Source organism: Microchirus variegatus (assembly GCF_963457635.1).
Source record: "Microchirus variegatus genome assembly, chromosome: 9".
Taxonomy (NCBI): domain Eukaryota; kingdom Metazoa; phylum Chordata; class Actinopteri; order Pleuronectiformes; family Soleidae; genus Microchirus; species Microchirus variegatus.
This window is the reverse complement of record NC_139810.1, coordinates 4546269-4551959: the sequence shown is the minus strand read 5'-3', so window position 1 is coordinate 4551959 and position 5691 is coordinate 4546269.

Below are 5691 nucleotides of genomic sequence, written 5' to 3'. Positions count from 1 at the left end.
CCACCTAACCAAATGTATGTAATGTTCCAACAAACACTTTATTTATTAATTTGACTCTATTCAGTGACATGTATTGATAATAACATGTGACCATCAATACAAATTATACAACATCATATAATTAGACGTCTATCTATCTATCTATCTATCTATCTATCTATCTATCTATCTATCTATCTATCTATCTATCTATCTATCTTACGATATATCTATCTTACGATATATCTATCTATCTATCTATCTTACGATCTATCTATCTATCTATCTATCTATCTATCTATCTATCTATCTATCTATCTATCTATCTATCTATCTAGATAGCTTACGATCTATCTATCTATCTTAATATCTATCTATCTAGTTAGCTTACGATCTATCTATCTATCTAGATAGCTTACGATCTATCTATCTAGTTAGCTTACGATCTATCTATCTTTCTATCTATCTGGTAAGCTTACGATCTATCTATCTATCTATCTGGTTAGCTTACAATCTATCTATCATTAGCTTACGATCTATCTATCATTAGCTTACGATCTATCTATCATTAGCTTACGATCTATCTATCTATCTATCTATCTATCTATCTATCTATCTATCTATCTATCTATCTATCTATCTATCGGCAGACTATCGATGTACATATCTGTGTTGATAGAATAATATTTGAAATGAAACTAACCTCGCATCGCAATAATTTTTGAGGGACTACTTTCTCAGCAGCAGCAGAATCAGTCCGCCGCTGCCATAGCCTAACAGGAAGTATGACGCGCTGCTGCTGCTGAGACATAAATCCTTCAAATTGCAAGGTTGGTTTTATTTCAAACATTCTATCAACACAGACATGTACATCGATAGTCTGCTGTTACAATTGATTTGCCTCGGGAGCACCGTGGAGTCGGTATGAGTGTTTCTAATGCCATGCTAGCTGGTACCATTGACTTGCGCTAGCCATAGCACCAGGGAAACTCGGCAACTAGAAGAACTGAATGAAATTTCTTGAAAACGTCTTCATCACACCGGCTGAATTGGAAAATAGGTCTTATGTCCAAAATTCTGAACTAGTCCACTTGATAGACTAATGTAGGAGTTAAATATCCTCATATCCATCTCAAAAACTCAAGGCTAAGGACTCGTACCTCCAATGTTATTGTACCACAGTATTACATTATTTTAGTACATGAGTCGTCTGTTATTCCTGGCACAGAGGTGGCAAAACATTCTCGATGCAAACCAATGCATGCCAGGAATGGCAGGATTGTATGCTCTATAACACACGCCTGGAGATTGAACGTTAAGGTAAATAATAGCAGAATAATAACAGATATAAGGTTCTTTGGCTTGTCCTTATAGAAGAACCCTTTTTGGCTCCTGGTAGAACCGTTTTTATAGAGGTTCCACCTGGAACCCTTTTGGAGGATTCCACCAAGAACCCTTCTAAAACCCTTTATTCAGGAAAGGGGTTAAAATGGGTTCTCTGGATCGAAATGGTTCTTACTGGAACTTGAAAAACCCTTTCTTTGGGAAAGGGTTTCCCAATGGTTCCAGGTAGAACCTCAGCCCTCGTAGAAGGACCCTTTTATTTTTAAGACCCCTTTGTTTACTCAATGACGGTCAGGTCTTAGCTGCTGCTTCTAATGTCTGACTGAGATAAAAGCTGGTCAGTTTCTCACAAAAGTCAAACATTTGTATTTGTCTCAGAGCGGCCCACATCCGTAAATCCTGTCGAGAAGATTCCCACATGTAATTATGTGCACATGTGCTGGCCTGGATTTTGTTTTTGAAGAAACTGTGAAAAAGACAGAAGAGGAAGAAAACAACACCCGTGCAGCTCAATCACCCCCCACAGCTTCTCACCTCCTGCTCCCACACCTCTGCAGAACCTTGAGCAGCCTGCAATATAACATGATTTACACTGCAGACCCCTTTGATTTCACATGCTACTGCTTATTAGTGCGCAAACCAGCGCTCGCACTGGTCATAAATCATTGTTTTTTTTCCCGAAGACGGAGCTCCAGTGCAAAACAAAGAAAGTATTTCTGTAATTCAATTCAAAGCCTTTTCTGCAGAGAATTAAAGGCAGCTGATAGAGATGAAAGTTGTCCTCAACAAGAAATATGTGGGAAACTGCCCGAGACCAGTTAGAACTATTGGTGTTTTTCTACTATGCAGCACTGGCACGGCACGACTGGTTCTTTTTCCATTGCAACATACGCGACTAGTGTTGGGCACGTTAACGGCGCTAACGCACATAAACACATGGCTCGTTTCCATGACGACTGACCAGAAAAGCACCTGCGTGACGTCACGGCTACGTGCCGCGGCACTGGAGCCCAGGCACCGTTTACCAGTTAGCTCCGTTCACTACGTTAGCTCCGTTAGCGCGCCCTACAGTCGAACTGGAGCGGTCTGTTTATTTAACGAAAAGAGCAGCGCTACAAATAGCGTTAGCGTACCTGTGTACTGCGTATGTGTGCCTCTGTTTTTAAAGTTTAGCGTTACTTTAGAGACTCATTTCAACAATCGGGAGTCACGTAAACATGACGTCACACGCGTCAGTTAACGGTGGTTAAACTAACGACTTCAACGTTAGCGTGTCCAGCACTATACGCGACACACACAAACTTGTGACTTGTAAAGCAGCTGTTTTTGGTGAAATGAATCATTAGAATCATTTCAAGCGGACCTAGACCGGAAGTTCCAATTTACGCTGTTTTTTAGTGTGTATCTGCGTTCTTACCTTATTTAAGAACATTGTTAAAACAATGTTTTTATAATGAGTAGCAGTGCATCCACTGTTCCAGAGGGGGGAGCTGCGCTTCTGAGAGTGGGTGTACTTCTGGGTACTGGCCAATCACAAGACTCTGTCGGGTGAGAGAGTTGAGTCTCAAATCTCGCGGCTGGGAAACACTGTCAGAAAAGAGGATTTCTATCGGCTCATTTACAGCAACAAGGGGGTTTTTGACCATAAAAACAAGTTAATGTATGTAAGTAGACCTCCATAACTAACATATATGTGCAACAGGACCACTCTATGTGAGCTTTAATTAAAAAGAATAGTTCAGTACTTCCTGCATGACCGGAGTACAGACTCTGTATGACACAGTCACTGAAATGAGGCGTAAGGAATTGCGATGCGTCTCACTGCTCTCGACTGCTGCTTTTCCGCGGTGCTGTCGCTAAATGCACCAACTCCTCTGTGCAGTGTTTGGATTTTAGACGGTTCCGTGCTAAATGTTGGACATTAACGCCAATCGTCAGGATTGTTAAGTCTTTTTAAAGTAGACATATTATAGCCTTTTTGTCCAAGCTAACCTCTTTCCCTGGTGTCCTAATGAACATGTCTGTGACATGCTTTGGTCAAAATACCTTAAGGATGAAGCACCACAGCAGTTCAATCACTCTGCCAAAACAGCCCTGTTCAGAACGCTCTCTTTTGAGTGCCTGTCTCTTTAAATATGCAAATGAGACACAGGGAACTACGTCAGCGTCACTGAGGCTAACTACAGCTAACAGCAGTTAGCATTTAGAAAAGGACATAGTTTGCCGACTCTAGCCGGCACATTGCCGTCATATATAAAATGTAAATCCTCTGAGGCTGGAAGTTTGTGTAGAACTCTGTGCTGCACTGTGCAGACTAGAATAGAACACAGACTATTGCCCTCGCTTGCACTCTCACGTTTTTTAGGGACAAACTGGAGCTCCGTGAGACAACAATTCCAGGATTTGTGACGTAGCAATGAGTGCGGAAGTCAACATCCCATGTTTTATCTCCTGTACTTAGACTGAGGAGGACCACAAAAACATGACTGAGTCATCTTTTTTCACACTTTGCCGACTCATAGGGCCTCCAGAGTCCCAAATATAAGGATTAAAATGATTAAAAAAGTTGATTTAGCATAATCTGTCTCCTTTCAGCTGTCGGACGTCTCGCTCCCGACTCCTCCAGTGGCGACAATCTCTGACCAATCAGTCTGTCGACGTCACATCAAGTATTGGTTAAGCTCATTTGGACTCTTTAATCTCCAAATTAGATGAAACAGAACATGTCATTCTTGCTAAAAAAAATCTATGAACAGATAAATCTGGAAGACGTTTTCCTACTCGTCAGATCCCAGCCAGCATGTCCATGTGGGCCCCAGTGAAGGGTTCTACTCGGGTTGACAATATGGGTTCCAAGCATGTTTGCTTGTGGTTTCAATGGTGGCACCACCTGTCTTTGCTTCCCATATAAGGGCGGACCATGTTACTGAAACCATATGGGACAGGCTTGAAGTGGGAAAACCATGGAAACCACAGACAAACCCACTTGGGACTCATGTTGTCAGGCCAAACAGAACCCACTACATGGACATGCTGGCTGGTACGTGACTCTCCTTGTATAAAAATGTATGCTGGGGTCAAAAATCTTGATTAGTTTATCACCATTTCCTTGATGTCAAACATAATAAAATAATGATAAAATAATATAATTTGCATGGAATTTGCTAAAAATAAAAAATAAAAAAAATGACGTGAAACAATAAATTTAGATTCTCGAGTGAGTTTAAATTTATGAAATTATCCAATAACTAACAACAACAGTCCTGAAACCCACACATTAGGTTTGCATACACTACCGTTCAAAAGTTTGGGCTCACATATGCAATTTTTTTCTTTTATTCATCAAAAGAGTTGCAAAATGAATAGAAAATATAGTCAAGACATTGACAAGATTAGAAATAAAGGTTTTTATTCCAATTAATAATGTTGCCCTTTCGTCAAAGAACCAGCAAAAAGGGAATCTTTTGAGTTTGGATTTGTTTTATTTAATATCATATCAGAAAACAATAATTGTTTAATTAAAGAGAGTGTATTCATATTGTACTAATAAACCCTCCGAAAAGTTACACACTGGGCCTTATCCATCTTATCTATACACTAACGTTCAAAGGTTTGGGCTCACCTATACAATACATTTTTTAGTATTTTCCATTAAAAGTCACTCTTTTATTCATCAAAAGAGTTGCGAAATGAGTAGAACCATATAGTCAAGACATTGACAAGATTAGAAATAATGATTTTATACTGTTTTCAGCTGTGCTAACATCATTGCACAAGGGTTTTCTAATCATCCAATAGTCTTCTAACACCATTAGCAAACACAATGTACCATTAGAACACTGGAAATGGGCCTCTATACACCTATGTACATATTCCATTAAAAACCAGACGTTTGCAGCTAGAATAGTCGTTTACCACATTAACAATGTATAGAGTGTATTTATGATTCATTTAATGTTATATTCATTGGAGAAAAAAAGGGCTTTTCCTTCAAAAATAAGGACATTTCTAAGTGAGCCCACACTTTGTGTACGTCAGACGCATACAATTGATGACAAAACCTAATTAATGTCCAATATTGATGGAAAAGTGAATGTGTTGTAATTATAAAAATGGTGGAGGTTAGAGGTAGATATTGGACGGACGGATCCGTCACTGTTTTATCACTTTGTGACACATGGTAAACACGTATTAAAATAACGTATTTCTTTGCCAGAATACAGCGACTGGTGAGCGAATAGGTTTGCCGAGGGATGTTAGTGATCGCTCCCTCCCTCCGTCTCTCTCTCTCTCTCTCTCTGTGTCATCCATCTGTCTGTCATCTGGATACATGATTATACAACTGTGGAATTTCCTGTTGGCTAATAC